The sequence below is a fragment of the Mustela nivalis genome (assembly GCF_964662115.1).
Source record: "Mustela nivalis genome assembly, chromosome: 5".
NCBI lineage: Eukaryota > Metazoa > Chordata > Mammalia > Carnivora > Mustelidae > Mustela > Mustela nivalis.
In genome coordinates, this window is record NC_139024.1 from 149,594,074 (window position 1) to 149,612,092 (window position 18,019).

Below are 18,019 nucleotides of genomic sequence, written 5' to 3' on the forward strand. Positions count from 1 at the left end.
AACAGCATATCGGATAAGCGCATGTGTTCTGGTGTTGAAAGTGGAACTCTGGAGTAATTGTTCCCAGTCTGCTCCGTGATAGCTCAGATGGGCTCATGGGACTCAAGAAGGCAGATGACCATTTTTGAGCTCTTCCTTGAAGGAAGCCTAGAATTCTCACCTCAGACTCTTCCTGCCAAAGTGAGAGCAGAGCATCAAAGAGAAATCTGTGACTCCAGGATTCCCACTTTCCTTGGTTCCCCCAAGGAAATAATGGGACAAGAAGACAGGTGGAATTGCTGGCAGAATCAGGCTGTGATTCTGGGTGTTAAAACTGTTCAGAGTATCTCTGGGAAAGAAGCCCATGGTCCCAATAGCCCTCTTGGAGGTAGAGGCGGAGATGGGGGGGTCCTTACGCCACCAATAGAAAAAAAAAAATAATAATAATAATAAAACATCATCACATTTGATCTTAGCTTTCTTTGGACTGGCTTAAAATTCTTCAAATTTGGGGCACCTGGGTGACTCAGTGGGCTAAAGCTGCTGCCTTCAGCTCAGGTCATGGTCCCAGGGCCCTGGGATGGAACCCCGCATCAGGCTCTCTGTTCCGCAGGGAGCCTGCTTCCTCCTCTCTCTCTGCCTGCCTCTCTGCCTACTTGTGATCTCCCTTTCTGTCAAATAAATAAATAAAACCTTTAAAATAAATAAATAAATAAATAAAATTCTTCAAATTTGGGATGAGGGCTCCAAAAAGAACACAAGAATAGCATATAGAGCGCTTTACCTTTTCTCAAGGAGCTAGTGCTTATTTAGATTATTGTAAGAGTTGATGGAGCCCATTACTAGACTAGAGCCCTTTATTGGCAGCACGAAAATACAGAAAGTTACCTAAATTTCTAGGATGCTATTTAACTAATTAAAATCAATGTTCCTAGTAATATGTGAAATTACCTCCAATACAATTTCTATGTGTCTGCTCATAATTGAATTAAACTGTTCTGGCCTAAAGCAAAATTGCAAACAGGAATCACTGAAGGTAGAGCTAGCTGGAAGGAACCCAACTCCTCACCAGTTATTCCCAGGTTCTCCTTCTACATCTAAGGTTCATTTTGGTCCTTAAATTATGAAAGGATTTGGCCCAAGAAAAACCAGGTTTCCCAATTTATTTTCTAGTAGCATTTCTGCTAATGCATGGTAGAAACCTCTTAAGAATCTTCAAACTGTGCTTTCTGGGTGCTCCCTTCTAACCAACATTGGAAGAGACCTGCTACCAGTTTTCACTGCTCTGCTTTCTGAAGATCTGATGGAGTCAGACAGCAATGTGTCCTAATACTCGGACGCATTCTGTCTGCAGCAGGAAACTTCTCTGAGGAAGTGAGGGGACATGACCAGGTAAGGGGGAAGCGCAGAGGGAACGGGAGCTAGTCCAAGTGCTGGGGCATCGATCTGGTACTTGTCAGGGGCTATATGATTAAAGTTCAACTATTTGTAAGATGAGTGAAAAAAAAAAAGAGCCTCTGAACATTGATGTGTGTTCTTAAACTAGTTAATTAACAACAGAAGATTAAAAGCTATAAAGATCTGTCAAAAAGTAGTACTAATTACAGTTATTTATGTGGACTACTAAACTATTGGCCTGAAATGTCATGGAAAAACACGTATCATTAAATATGTGTCAGATTAACTTTGTTGTAAATTGTATTTCATTCATTTTCTGTCATTGGCAATTATCGAACACCTGCTATACACAAGATTACTATTTTTTTCTCTTTTTTTTCCATTCATCTCCAACTTCCCCCTTTCAGTGTTTCCCTGTCTTTCTCTCCCCGTCCCTGGTGATCATGAGATAGTCCCGTTATAACTGCCTTCATGGGTTAGACTCTACCAATGCTCTTCCCCATCTTTGCTGAGGAAACCAAATTTTGTTGAGATACATTTTTTTTTTTTTTTTTACCCATGTAGCCATGTCTTTGAGGAAAGGACAGCCCCTACCACCAATAAAGTATGATTTATCTAAATCAATTGAGGTAATTTCATTTCCTTTATCAGTGATCTGTTTAGAAAGAACCAGGTGACCCAGCTCTGGCTAATGAAATATGAAAGTAAGATCCCTGCAGACCTTCAGAGAAACAGTTCTTAGCTTTTAAAAGGTGTCCAAAGGAAAACACAGGGTTTTTTTTTCCTTTTTCTTTCTTTTTTTTTTTTTTACCATATTTTGACCTTTGACTTTGAAATACATGAATGTGATGCCTGAAACTAGAGCAGCCATCTCAAGACTATGAGGAGAAGTAACACACCCACTGAGGGCAGAAGATGAAAACAATGGAAACCGAATCCTCTGTGATACTCTGAATTACTGAAATTACTGAATGACTGGACACCAGAGCCACCCCACCCAGGATCACATGTTACACGAGATAATAACATCTGCTTATTATTTAAGCCATTTTGGGTTAGATTCCCTGTTACTTGTTGCTAATTGTATGTACGGCTATAGCAGCAAATTGGGTATGCGAAAAGATTTTGGGGTCACGCAGACCACTTCCCATCTCTATATGTGAATATGATTTTTATCCACAGAATATAAAATACATAGCATTTGCACAAAGGAAGCCTGTTAATAATTAAATAGTGGTTCTGGGTGATATGAAAAATTAACAAATGAAAAATAATATTTAGAGATCAAGAACAATATCAAGAGGTATAAAACATGCGACTCTGATTTGGGTTTCTATTTTCAAATTTCCAAATTCCCCTTCCCAGAGCACTGAGCCAGAACTGACAAACTTCCAAAAATTATACTCAGAGCTCTGAATGTGTCTAGGGCTGAAACAGAACAATAGTAATTGAGAGAAATTTCTTTTGAGCACCTTTTAACATACCGCTATGTTCTCTGGATTATGCAAGAATGAATAAGACACCTCAACAAAAATTAAGTTTGAAAAATAAAGCTCATATAAACTTTAATTAAAAGTATATATAACCATGTTTATTAAGTGGCAAAAATTACTTCAAAATTTAAAAGGATTTTACTGTCAAACTGTTAATTCCCTTGCTACCTAACATATTTCTTAGTATAGAAAGTGTGTGTGTGCGTATGTCTGTTCACACGTGTGTGTGTGTGTGTGTGTGTGTGAGATACAGCATTCCTTATCTCATCCTTTCCTATGCTGGGGGGTAGGGGGCGTGGAGAGGGTGGCTGGGTGATGGACATTGGGGAGGGTACGTACTATGGTGAGTACTGTGAAGTGTGTAAGCCTGATGATTCACAGACCTATACCACTGGGGCAGATAATAAATTATATGTCAATAAAAATAATTAATAAAAAAATAATTCATTTTATCCATGGGACAACCTAAAAACTGGAAGAGACACGTACTAAAATATTTGCCCTGGCTAGTCTATGTGTTTGGCTACCAGTTGTCTTTAAATTATTATATTCCCCAAATACTTCAATTTCTTAGGGCACTGTATTTAAATGATAAATATTTTTTGAAATGGGATATTCTGAAAGAAGAAAATAGTACTTTAGGATGATTTTATTTGAATAACATCCTGTGCAAACTCCCATCATACTGATTTACAAAGAGATCTAAGAAAGCATTCCAAAATATTGCTCAAGAGCGGTAGACGTAGAGGAACAGAGTTATGCTACACTCGACAGCCCCAACTTGGGTGTCTTTCATTGCCTGTTGGAAAGTTTCCTACCGGTCAGGTACGATTTCACACATGAATGTCTAACAGAGAAGGGTTATTCTTCTTCAGTTTTAGGAAGACACAGACCTGACGCTTATATCCGTTCTCCTATTTTTACTTATTCAAATTCTTTCCCTTAAAAAAATGCCTTCTGGGGGTGCCTCGGTGGCTCAGTCAGTTAATTGTCAGACTCTTGATTTCGGCTCAGGTCATGATCTCAGTGTTGTGAGATCAAGCCCGGCACTGGGCTCCGTGCTCAGTGGGTTGCTCGCTTAAGATTCTCTGTCTCTCCCTCTGCTCCCACCGCCAGCTTGGGCTCATATCCTCTCTCTCTCTCTCTCTCTCTCTCACTAAAAACAAAACAAAACAAACAAACAAACAAACAAAACCCTCTGTAGTAGATTGATGCTCAAAGATGGGACATGTTTGAAAGTAATTTAAAGCCAAATGCTGAGCTCAGGAATGGTAGAAGGAGGAGGAACCTTATAAGAGCACATTAAAGCAGATAAATTTCTTAGAGGAATAATTGATAATTAGACCATATTGCTTATCCAAACACCAAGGAGTGGGAAAGAAATGGCATAGGAAAAGGGGTTCATTCAACAAAGGTCAAATGATCACTACGTGCCAGGCAGTGTGCTGGGTGTTGGGGACACGTACGTTCTCTTCGAACCTCCCATCAGGTTTACCGTTCAACAACTCATTCCACACACCTATGCTATGCGGCTGATGTTAACTTCCAAGGTAAAGTGTTAAAAATGAAAATAATGAGTACATTTCAAAATTATTTAAAATATTTATATTGGTTATATCCCAAGAAGAATTTTAAATGTTGTCCTATTTTTAATGAAAAGTTTATTGTCAGAGGAAAATCTCTTTACAAGCAGTTGTGGGGAGGGGTGGGCAGGGCTGAAACTGGTTCTGGTGTATTCCAGAGATCTCTGGCTGGGGGACACTCTCTGCTGATTTACAAAGTGGCAATCTGATTTTCTTTCCCACACCTGGAGGAGCTCAGCAAACAGCAGCTCGCAGGTGTCGCCCAAGTTTGGCTCAGGCCGGCTCCAGCAAGTCTAGCCAGAATCAGGCGTAGCTATTTGCTGTCCTGGAGGGGGCCTGCCTCCCCGTGAGCTTGGGCTTGAGTTCATGTATGTGTGTGGCTGAGCGATATGTAACACTCTGAGTTATAACTCTCCACCTTTCTGCATCTAAATAGTAGTCAAACACTTAAAATAACATTAAGACACGTTCCAGCTTGCCCTGCCAGTCAAAGGGATAGTAGGGGGAAAAACTGAAACCGTGATTTCAGAACCCCAAGGGCTTGCTGATTTGTTAGGTTTAGCAGTTCAGAGGATTAAAAGCCAGAAATATTAAGAAGGAAAAAGAAAGAAAGAGCCAGCATACTCATTGAAGCAAATCTAATGGGCTGCTGGCGCCCAAGAAGAAAAGGTTCTCCTACCTGAGCAAATCTTATTTATTATTCCTGCCTCGCAATTAAAAAATTTTTTTAAAAACTAATAATAATTTCCTAGACATTTGTCTTTTTTTGCTATGCTAGTCACATTCCCCAAATCCTTTATCAACGCTGCTCTGCATATGAATGGACTGTAATTGAACTGTCACATTCATGAAGGTCAGTAACCTTTCATTAGTAAGAATGTGTCTTTCTTGATAAATTATAAAGTCTCCAAGGATTTGAAAGCATATTCAAAAAAAAAAAAAAATTCTCTCTTCTATACCTTGAGAAACAAAACAGATTTTTCTGTTATTCTGTGTATGGGGTAGGAGAGAATGATCGCTTGTGTTTCTGTTTAATTTGCTTTGTGTCGATTTCTTCCTTCCTTTCTTCCTTTCTTTCTTTGTGTGTGTGTGTTCTGAGGAAGGAGTGGGGAATCCTCTCTATACCCCACCAACCTTGGCTCTTTTATTTATTTACTTATTTATTTAAAAAAAAAATTTTTTTTATCAGCAGTGCTACGCAAGATTGTCTAGTGTGAGCTTTTCCTGAGTCCTTCTTAAAAAGCAATAAAGGGGAAACTTGTACTTCTTCTCTAAAAAACATTACAGCTAGTGATTCTGTCTGCTGCATTAAAAAACAGTAATTATGGATGTTTTTCTTTCTCCTTATAGCACGCTTGGCTTCGGCGTTTGCTATGGAAAAGACCATAGTCATTATGAGCAAATGAAGACCCACCTGAGTTATGCATATCCTGCTAACCCCACCCAGTGATTTAACTGGTAATTAACTCAGACAAGCACTCAGCCATCCCACCTTTGCGTTCAAGATGGCTGACCCCAGAGCATTTCCCGTCCTGCCAGAGACGTCTGCTTCCGCTTCCATGTAATTGGACCTGAGACCCCTCTGGGGATTTTCAACCGAAGCTGCAGACTTACTCAACTAGGACTCCCTCTCAGGAGCCCTTTAGTCCAACCGATCTTCCTTTCGTCAGCAACTACACGTCATGCATACCTTTTAATGTGCACCAGTATTTTAGATGAGGAATCTGGGAGATAGCCCACAATATGGGACATAGTTTGTTTATTCGGCTTTCTCAACTGTAAATGGGATTAAAAGGATTCTTCTGGCAATACCGACAATGAAAGCCCTTAAACCACTTAACATGAAATTTGAAAGACAATGACATGAAGACCAAAATGAGGTGACGGACAGGAAGGACTCCATACAGCATCGCTTCTGCCACATTGACAGCTCCAGCGCTATTTGATACACAGAGGGCTTCAATTCCTTAAGAACTTGCATACCACTCCAACATGTGGACAAGCATCCATGCAAAACACTGAATCTATGGATGGAAATTTTAAATTTCTCATAAAAGAGACAAAGGAAAATAAGAAGGACTGTTGCATGAGCTGAGTCCACTTCCAGAGAATGCCACCATCATTTGTAGTACTGTGCGGAAGCACGGTGGGCGTCTCCAAAGCACTCCTTATCAGAAAGAGAAATCATTTCCTACGGTGATGGTTAGGTTCCAACTAAGGAAACAAGACCTGGGCCAGGTAATGCCACAGGGAGGATGTAACGAAGGTAGATGTCAATGCCACCAGAAGAGCGGGAGGGGCAGCGGGGGAAGGAAGGTGAGCAGCTACGACAGAAAGTTCTTAACCAGCCTTACGGCTAGAGGGACAGGAGAGGAGACAGTGTCACCTGGACCTCAGTGCTGATGGCAGGGCCAACGCCTGCACATCATGAGGTCACAGCTGAGATCCATGAGTGCTCTTCGAAAATGTCATTCCCAAGAAATCAATCTCATTATTCAATCAAGTATGTCAGACTTTGCATCCAAACAGTTCAGTTGGGGGAGCTGGAATGGCAGCAGCCGTGCCTGGTAGGAGCTGGGAACGTCAAGGGAGGCACTGACTGGTGGGAGCGGATGCCACTGATAAGACGCAAAAGAGACCTTATGAGGCAGAGAGAAATGGGAACAATCTGGTATTTCCTTCCTTCTGACCCTTCAACCTCACATTAGTGCCTTCTGTTTTAGAACTTACCTCGAAGCAGGCTGGCCGAGATGTTCTGGGAATGTCAGTGCAGGGTTCCATCCAGTGGTCCAGAGGAAAGCGTATGCAACACAGTGGAGAGCAAAGAGGGGGATGGCCAGCAGGACTTCTCTCCCATTAGAAGGTGCCATCTGGGACACAAGCTATTATTAGGTTGTGCAAAGAGGATACTCAGGCAGCAGAAGAAAAGCATTGAATTATGGTGTTAGAATAGACAAGCTATTTCACTCATCTTAGTGGTCAACCAAAGTCAACCAAAGTTCCCAAGAGATTTCTCAAAATGTAAAAAAGAAAAAATCATAGTCCCTGGTGTGAAGTTCACCATGAGAGTATCAACATGGAGTTCACGGTCTCCTGGGACAAGCTCAATGGTTCCTGCTGGTTTAAGTGGTGCTTCTTACAGGTGCCAATGCACATGCTTTGGGATATTGAAAATCATGCCTGCACTTATAAAATAGGATTTCAAAGAAATAAAACTACATTTTTAAAAACAAGTATGTCAGAATCAACATCCAAATTGTTTTTCTCCTTTAATTCTTTTGGCCAATTTAAACATTAAAAAAAAAAAAAAATCAAACTAAAAATCTTCCTAGTAGTGCACATGAAAGATAGAATATTCTTAGATGAACATAAGATGCTACTTTGGATTCTTTATTTTTATTTTTTTTTTTTTAGAGAGAGAGTGTGAGTCAGGGGCAGGGGCAGAGGGAGAGGGAAAATCGCAAACTGGTTCCACACTCAGCATGAAGCCCAACACCGGGCTCGATGTCATGACCTTCAGGTCAGATCAGGACCTGAGCAGAAATCAAAAGTTGGACACTTAACTGACTGAACCACCCATGCACCCCTACTTTGGATTCTTATATGACTTTATCTTTTTAAAGAAATTATCATTCATGGAATTCAGCGTTGTTTCGCTTTGTTTTGGCCAGCAACTTTCTAACTGGTATCTTCAACAGGAACAACCTAACCATTGGGGTTACTTCCTCTTCTACAGACAAGAAAGAGTTTATATGACAGACTAAAGCTAAAGGAGCATCTGGTGCTTTTGATGAAAGCTCAGAATTTCTAAGCCCTCAGAGAAGGAAATTACTCAGTGTCCACACCCAAAGGATTCCTTGGGTTGATGCTGCCCTTGTTCTGACCGTGGTTTCAAACTGGAATCCTACAGTCTTCAAGAAAGTACAAAGTTGTGTTTGAAGGGTAAAGGGGTGTAAAAGGTAGAGGTGAGTGAGGGGAGGGTAAGTCTGTGCCCTCTACACCTATCTCAATCACAGCATCTTCATTAATTGTGGCATGGACATTGTGGTTGCCTTCCTAAATCATTAATCCTATTTTCTACTAGTTCCTCATTCTGAACCATGAGAAATTTTTAATTTCTGATTAGTCCTCAAGTCCATCACATAATCTCAAAGTCTGTTTTACTGGCTGGTTCACAGACTCAGGCACAAATCAATCAGTGGATGCCCTTCCCCTTTAGGCACCTGAATCTGGTGGTTCACTGAAACCAAAGGGAAGGAACTTAAGTCCATGTTAGGAGAGAAATTCTTTTCAGAGAATGTTAACTGGAGCCCGGGTATGCTTGTAACCATCGCATGACCACTGAGGAATCACCCGTGGGATCTAATAAAACTATTGGGTAGAGAGAATGAAAGAACTGAGTCCGTTCTGAAATTATTAAACAACTGATTCAACCAACCCTAAGCTCACTCTTACATCTGGCATTTTTTACGCATAAGTGATGATTTCCCTATCCTTTAAATCTATTTGTTGAGTTGGATTTCCAGTCACCTGCAGCAGAAATCAAAACTGGTCGTGTTCTATCTTTGAACAGATTGAGAATACTCCCCTGGAGAAGCTTCTAAAAAACCTCATACTTGAGTTTTGTTTTCCACTGTCCATTGCCTACTGTCCTGTCCTGCCGTGTGACACCCCGGCCCTTTCCCTTCAGCCCAACGTTATGCTCATTCCGCGCTGAGCTGCCGAGGATCTTGCTAGAAGGTCTTCCCTGGACCTCAGTCTTCACTCGACATTTAGTTACCCTGTGTTGCACTCGCCAAGTCAGCTGACCGGCATCATTGATGAATTTGTTCATGGCCAGTAATGGCAACGGAAACTTTATTTTGGGACCATGGTGCCCTGAGTATAACAGAAGATTTTTAAGTGTTTGCTGGCTCAATAAAAGAATTAGTGAAATAAATATGTCATACCATCTATAGAGTGTTTATGGTTCATGAGAGAACTTTGAAAATATTACATCAGAACCCCAGCAAGTGAACCTGTGGCCAGCCATGGGACATTTTTGTAAAGCACCTTCTCAGAGCTATTCCAATCACAGCATTTATTGAACCGTGTACCCACTTAGCACTAAACCAACCTAGATGACAAGGGTATTCATAATGGGGGGAAAAAAAAAAAAGCCTGATCGCTGGAGACAGGTGCTAGGGAAGCCACCCTTCATGTTAGCACGAACACCGTCCAGCACTGGAACTGCAGCTCACCCATCTCTGCTGGGGCCTGGCATCCGGCCCTTCCAACCCCCTTCCCATTCTGTGCTGCCTCATGTTTACACAGCGAAAACGAAACTGTTGCCAGTGTTAATACAGCATAATTTATAAGCTGAGAAGAGAACTCAGCATGCATTCCCTTTTCAAGGGAAACAGACTGTTATTTTCGGAACCAACTGAAGGGTGGAGACATTTCTTGGAAACCAAAGAAACTGCTGATTCTCCAGATCTTTCTGCTTCTCAAGACCCACCTCTCGTGAGATGGGTGGGACCAATTCACAGAAAAGCTCGGCCTGAGGAACCTGTCCCTTGAATTGTAGAAGGCATATTCATCTGATGAGGCCATCCCTTCTAGGCTCTGAAATTCACTTACACCTCTAGTCCAGAAAGAGGTGCCAGGGACTTGAGATCCAAAACATCACTTATTGGAGTGGGCCCATAGCACAGAGTCTCTTTCTCACCCATCAGCTATGATTTCGGGGAGACCGTAAAACCTGACCCCAGCTCCAAAGCAGAACATAAGGCACAAAACCCTAATTCCCAAATAAATATGTTTGGATTCTGTAATAGATGCCATATATATCCATATCATATCCATCTTCCTTTGCTTCTAATGTAGCAACTGACGTTTTTGACTGAAAACACACACTCTCTCTCTTTCTCTTCCAAATTTCAGGACTAATTTTAAGGAAAACAGGAGGTAAGATCTCCTGGGGTAGCCGTGTCAAATCTATCTTGCTGGTCCCATCGCAAATTCGGTAGTTATAACTCTCCCAAGTTGGGTTTCTGTATCTCTTCTAGGTCCCCAATGATTTTATGCTTTTATCCAGTCCCTAATTACTAAGTTTATTATACTTCTTTAAGACATCTTCCCTCTCAGACCTTCCCCCACCAAGCTTTCCATGGCTCTTCTTTTGCCTGATTACTGGCTTCTCTAGATTGTGGACTTGAAGTGGACTTTGTACAATGCTATCTACCTTTCCGCGGTACCTTGAAATTTTAGACTTACTGTTAAGCTCACATGTCTCTGCCTGCCCTTGCAATCATGTGCTAAGTTTAGATGCTCAGCTTAGGCTAGCTCCATGCTATCCATCTGGATGACAACTAAAAACCAGTTATAATAGAGTATTGAGCCTAGATCCCCCTTGAGACATGATGCCCAGGATCAGAATGGGTCAATTACGCTGATTATCCCACTAATCCCCACCAATAGTATAAAGAGCCATGGTATTCAATGTAGCGTAAGGATGGGACTCTCGGGAACAAAGTGGAGGGTCCCAAATGTCTGGGAAGAGCAGCACCGTGATGGCCCACATCACGTTCCACTGGGTTGGCTTCAACCTTTGCAGCTAGACGCATAGTACCTGTGGGATGAACTTGGCCTTGGACTCTAAGATCCAATCCGGTGCTAGAAAAGCATGGTCTTGGGACCCCATGGCAGGTGCTTACTGCTATTCTGAGTTCCTTAATGTCTGGGTGACCGCCTTCCACATGTTTGTAATTGTAGTTTGTTTGTTTGTTTGTTTCCCCCATGCTGTCCTTGCTAAACCACACATGTCTTTAATGTAAAACACAGTATCAATTGTATCTTGTAGAGTTCCATTAAAGTTGCAGAATTCTGGAGACAGAAGCTACTGATCTATTCCTAGTCCATCGGTACCTTATTGGAAACTGTTGATTCATTAATCATTTACTGCCACTCTTTTCCAATGTAATTCCTGGATAAGAAGAATGGGACTTGGAACAGATAAAATTTTACTGCAGAAGAGAAATAAGTAATAAGAAATACATTTCTCTGAGTTTTCTTTTGGTGGAGAGGGTAAGGCAGAAGGTTACATGAGATGAAGTCCTGTGGGTGCATCTCTGGGATTCAGCTGTAGCATTGTCAGGGGATCAAGTGATCCCAAACAAATAAAGGTCAAGATAGAGACCCACCTCCCAACTCTTTAGAAGGAACTGACCTCCCCCTCACCCCGCCATATTCTCTATATTTGCCAAATACCCAGCTCTTCCCAACCTTCTTCCTACGAGAAGACCTGTCAACCAAACCAACATAAGCATGAAGATGAATGTTACATTCATCTTAAAATGAACCCTGGAAACCTACAAAATGTTGCAGTTAGTTAGAGAAGCCTGTATAAAACTACTTTGATTTTCCAAGGCATACCAGGTGGAATGAAGGCACCTTTTTTTCCCTCCTGTGAGCTTTTCCCCCTCGGAAGAGGCATACGGACAGGAAGACTGACAATGTCAGTCTAAACACACGGGTAATAAAACCACTTGAGGTACTTCATGGCTTAGTTAAGCAAAGCTTGTTGAAATAAATAAATTTTAACAAGCAAACCAGAAAGCATCGCGGTCCATGAGGTCTGTAAATAATTCAGGTCCTATTCTCTTGATCCCTCCCTCTCACTTCTCCCCGCTCCCACCCCACCCTCGCCAAGCCAGGGCCACCGGAGAGCTCATGGGAAGACAAGTTTTCCTCACTTGTCTGCCAGCCACATGGGTTTTCCCTGGCCACACTGGTTAGGGGTCACTTCATGACTTTAGTGTCCCACAGACTCACTGTCCTGACTGCCTGAAAGTCATACAGTGGCAAGAGTCCTCAGGCCTTTGTCTAAAACACTGGCTACCTAGGTAAGGGTCCTTTCAGGTAAAGCCTCTGGTCTGTGGTGGCTGATTTGAAAAATAAAAGGAGGGGTTTTATTTTATTTTAATTCTTTTCTTAACGTTCCAGCTGACAGGCTGCAGCAAGACTTTCTCATCCGCTAAGTGAAACGGATTTGAACAGAACATTTTTCTTCTTGGTTCCCACAAAACCACCCAACACAAACATGGTAGATAAAACTTTAAAATGCCAGGCTTCATCTCACAAGTATTACAGGCTAATCCTCTTCCATTATTAATTAAACTGTGGGGGCACAGATCAGAGGAACACGGTCCATTATCTTATAATAGGCAAGTCTGTGTTCCAGCTGATACGTATATTTTTCCTTCTAGAAAGCCAAACTTAAAGCCAACTTCGAAATTTTTTTTTTGTTGTTATTCTCTTTTTAGATGGTTTTTAAAGATGTCTATTTGGCCTTTATAAAGATTTAAGTGAGCATTTCAATGGAAGGATGTTTCTAACTCTTAAAAACTATAAATAACATTATGTACAAAAACAATACACCCTTACATGGTAACAGGGTTCTGTCATGTACAGAATCATTACCAGCCATAACACTCCAAAGCATCTAATTAGGAACAGTCTTGCATTCTCACTGGTTGGAATTTGGGCACCTTCAGAGACTGACGATACTAGCTAAGTGCCCTCATACGGCTTATGAGGTCCTGGGAAGTATTCAAAAAATCCAAGACGATCTCCACTTAGGCGTCTTACATTCTAGATGGCCCAGTGTTCAGTGCCTTTGCATATAAGCAAGAGATGTCCTAACTCTTGAAAGCTTTACAAGATTTACTTAGTGGAAGTTCAAAAGTGCATGGACATTCATATGAGAAGAGGCTGCCTGCAGGGACGAAGGGAAACCTGCCTTTCCTTCAGAAACAGGAAAAGGAAAAGCTTCTCCACGTGGGACTAATTCCCTGGAACTAGGTAATTATGTCTTCTCATTCTTGTGCTTTGAAAATACCTCAGGAGGCCTTCGGTTGTCAGACAGTTCTAGACATTGTTGACTCCCCGGTTTTTCAGCACCACTAACATCAGTGTATACATTTATGAGTCTCGGACGACACCAGACTCAGAAGCAGTCACAATCCTCTTTCTCACCATCTTAGAGATGGAGCCACATATTTGCATGACTTTCGCTCCAGTGTCTTTTTGGCATCAAAGAGAAAAAGGGATGGGAGCTCAAGGGAGACTACAGAGAAATACCAACATGTCATGCCTATTTCCCTACTGAATTTCCTAAGGGGAACGTCAAGCTGTAATGACATCTATTGAGACAGTTGAGGGAAACAGTACAGATATTTTTACCAGATAATCATGTTGCATAAATTTTAAATGCCCTGCTCCTGGACTGTGGTTGTGCTGGGGAATGTCCTTATTGTCAGACGGAGGCTGAAGTATTAATAGATAAAGGGTCACGATGAGTGCAAGTAATTTCAAATGGTTCAAGACTGAAATGAAAATTTAGTTGATAGATAGACGTCAAGCCAAATGTGAACAACCAGTGATTCTAGGTGAAGGTTAAGTCATATGGGTGCTCTTCAAACTTTTCTTGAAAATTTCTCTGTAGGTGTGAATAGTTTTAAAATAAAAAGTTAGGGGAGTAGGGAGAGGGTGGTGGGGTTATGGACATTGGGGAGGGTATGTGCTATGGTGAGTGCTATAAAGTGTGTAAACCTGGTGATTCACAGACCTGTATCCCTGGGGCTAATAATACATCATATGTTAATAAAAAAATTAAAAATTTATAATAAAAAAAGTTAGGGGAAGAACACCGACCTGGGTTGGGGAGGAAGTATGAGGGACAGAAATGGAAAAATATTGGTCACGTGTTGGTGATTGATTCCAAGGGCAGAAAAAGTTCATGGGAAGTTCCTCAGATGAGCCTTTCCACTTCTGTGTGTTTTAGAAGTCTCTATAGTAAGAGCATTTTTTGTTTTTATTTTTTATAGAGCAGGAATATACCCTCTTCACCCATCTTCTAGTTTTCCTCCATGCTCTGTTTGGATGGAAGGCCCTTACCACTTGAAAGAGACAGAAAACCAACCACACGTGCAGCCCCATTTTCGTGACAGGACTGTACACTCAAGAGTGAGGTCAGACGTTGACGGCAGCTAAAGGATTGACTTGGTAAGCCTGTCTTCATTCCCCTTGTTAACGTCTACAGAACGAATAGTATTTGGAAGGCACTGGCTTCATTTGATGTTGGAAGGAGGGAAAACATGCGAGTACAGCACAGTTTAAAAGTCTTCGTGGAAATATCCCAACTGTCCGAGTGGATGAATGGATCAAATGTGATCGACCGGACGATCAACCCTGAAAACATGCCGGGTGAAATAGGCCAGTTACAAAAGGCCGAGTGTTGTGCGCCTCTTCTCATAGGAGGTGCTCACCGCCATTCAAGGCACTGGGACAGAAAGCAGAATGGTGGTGGCCAAGGTCTGGGGAGGAGGGGGAGCGGGGGAGTTAGTGTTTGGAAATGGAGCTTCAGCCTGGAAAGATGAAATGAGATCCTCAGACAGATGGTGGTGGACGGTTGCACACAGCAATGAGATCGCACTTACTATCGCCTAACTGGGTGCTTACAAATGGTTGAAATGGCTAAAAACACAATTTTGTGTGTGTTTTCTCAGAATAGGAAGGGCGGAAGGAAGGAAGATGAGCGAGCCTCTGTCCTTAAAGAGCTCTGAAGTGTTAAAGCCTCCTTCCTTCCATACTCGCAACAGTCCAGGGTAAAGATGTGTTTCCCATGGCTGTGTCAATTGCAGCTACTGGTAGGAATCCCCACATTAACCCAGACCCAAGCCTGGGCGCCCGGAGGACAAGAGCTTCCAGACCCCAGAAGGCGGCCCCCGTGGGGAGACCCTACTCCGTGGCCCCAGGAAATCGTGGTTGGCCAGAAGTGAGCTGGGGTGAGGGGTGGGGGTGAAGTTTTCCTGGTAGCGCTCTTGTAATACCTTGTTAGTGCTTGTAATCAGCACGGCTAGGATGAAAGAAGTCGGGCTTCAGAACAGAAACATTGTGCTTTAAATTAAATCAGCTCCCTGCTGTGAGGCACTTACTCCCTTCCTCCCCGCGGCCGGGGACACAATTCAGAGGTTTCTCTGCGCCCAGAGCAGCAGGAGTGACCTTCAGTCTTTCCACTTAAAATCCATTCAAGATGATCACAGTGGCTTAAATGAGAGTCTCTGTCCCAGCCTCCCGGCCTCTCTTCCTCTTCCCAGCGGCCCGGCTGTCATACCTCTTTGTGTCTGCCTCTGTCTCTCTGCCTGTCCCTCTGTCTCTGTCTCTCCCTGTGTGTGTCTTTCTCTCTCTCTCACACACACTCCGACATTGATTTCTTTTGTGCATCTGTGTGTAAGAGTTGCTAAACCCATCTGCAAGTGCATCGCCCCTCTACCTGGCTCCGAGCTGAGATTTTTTTCACCTCCTGGCTCTCCTTTCTCCTCTCTGAAGAACAAGGAACCAGATGGCCATCCCCCAGTCTCCCAGCGTGAGTTTGACTGACAGGAGCCTTTGATAAACCTCAGAAGAATGAAGTCATCTCCAGGTCACTGCTGCTGCCTGGCCTTTAACACCCCACACAGACCACCATTATCTGCTGAATAGGAGACAAAGGAAATTAGCCCGGCTTTCCTATCATCCCCATTATTTCCAGGCTGATTTAAACAAGGAGGCAATGAGATGCCCTTCACTTTCCTCGAAAAGGTACAAATGTCAGCTGTTAAAAAATGCAAACAAGAGGCTTTCCTATGTTAATGGCTGGGCTTCTTTGTTAAGGCTGAGGAGGGGAAAGTACATTTTATTCTCTGGCTTTGAGGAAAGACTTAACAAGCTTCTAAACAACTTCCTTAACTACTCATACCTTAAACCAGCTGGTGGGGACACTTAAGCCTTTAGGTGTCAGAGGGAAAAGAAAGATGGAAAGGAAGCTTCATCCCCATCCTTAGTAGCAGATAATCACAGAAGCTGGGGAGCTGAGTGAAAGACGTTTCCCATTATTTTAACCCCAAGTTGAACAAGAAGAAAAGAGCTTCTCCCCTTTGCCCCAAATAATTTTTCCGCCAGAAACTAAATGTTTAAGTATCAGCAGAGCTAATAAATAAATACATAAATAAATAAATAATAAATTTTTTTTTAATAGAGACATAGTTTCCCTGTGCCCTTCTAGATATGACTTAGGAGGAGAATGTTACTGTTTGTCTCTTGCCATGTTGGGAAGGGCAGACGTATGTGCACGCCTGTGTGTGTGTGTGGGTGTGTAGTGTTATTTGTTACTCTGGGTGAGGACCCCAGGGTAAGCTGGAAAATGGAAAATTATGGCAGAAAGGTCCATTTCTGGGAAGGAATTTGTTTCACAATTCCACTGTTTCCAAATATTGGGGGTTGGAGTAAATTTTCTTTGGATGACAGTCTGCACTTCTAGAAGGCAAGGCCGTTGTCAACGTCTGGGCTATTCCACTTTATAACAATGGGTTCTACAAAACAGCCAGTAAAAGAGCAGCTCTCAAAATATCATGATCATCTAGATAAATTAATGACTCAATCAATAGACACTTGTTAGGCATCTGAGCCAGATACCACATGAGGTCATTCAGGAGATACTAATTTGGAGACATAGTTCCCATCAGGGGTTCACAGTTAGGATGCAGGAGGGAGCCTGGACTTCATTCCTAAAAGATAGACAGGCTCTAGGTAAGTAAACCAGGAGAGGAGGAAAGGAAAGCCTGGGGAAGAAAGAACCCTGTTGAGAGATTTCTTTGAAATGGGGAGCACTCTAATGCGCGAGGTGAACAAAAGGTAATCAAATTTTTGGTTTCTGAATGAGGAACTCACACTTTCTTCCTGCCCTTGTTGGCTGCGGCTGCATACAATGCACTGCAGACTGGGCGGCTTAACCAGGAGAAGTGTGTTTCTCACAGTAAGAGGCTGGAAGACCAAGTGCAGGGTGTTGACATCTTGCTGGCAGGTTTGGTTTCTCCTGAAGATTCTCTCTGACCGACAGGCTGTCCACTGCATAATGTATGTTCCCATGACCTTGCCTCAGTGTGAGACCACGTCTGTCTGTCTCTCTTCTTGTAAGAACGTCATGGATATTAGATCAGGACCCTACTCTTATGTCCTCATTTAGCCTTAATTACCTCCGTAAAGACCATCTCCAGACACAGTCACATTGAGGCTAAGGACTTCAATAATGAATTTTGAAGGGACATCATGGTCCCTAACACTTTCTTAGATAACGAAAAGGCAAACGAGCCATGGGAGAGGGGACCCACAGGATGAAAAGTTGCTTTAGAAGCAGAAATGATGAGTGAAGAGAGAGACCAACTAAGAGACAAATCAGGAGGATATCAAATGGGCAACAGGTAAGCAACACGGGGCCCGAGTTTAATGTTGGCAGCAAGAACTAGATGCAAAGTAAAAGCACGAAGGGAAAATGAGGAGGACTCAGTGGCTGACTAGAGATGGCATACAAAGGAAAAGAGGTCCTCACATCATTAGTTCTGGGCTCCATTTCCCTGGGGAAATGACTGAAATACAGAATGGGTATCTCAGAGATGCTGCTACTGCAGGACAGAGTAGGAAGATCCTAAGTTCTGTAGCCAGACATACTAGTTAAAAAACGAAACTTTGTCACCTTGTAGATAGGCA

At 42.5% G+C, this 18,019-nt stretch overlaps 1 long non-coding RNA gene across 2 annotated transcripts in view; it reads right to left on the bottom strand.

Moving 5' to 3' along the window:
- Positions 1-18,019, bottom strand: part of LOC309865478 — a 162,231-nt gene that overhangs the window by 133,483 nt on the left and 10,729 nt on the right. For both annotated transcript variants that reach the window (XR_014312125.1, XR_014312126.1), the window contains exon 2: positions 7,184-7,323. This is a non-coding gene — a long non-coding RNA (uncharacterized lncRNA). The remainder of the gene's footprint in view (positions 1-7,183; positions 7,324-18,019) is intronic.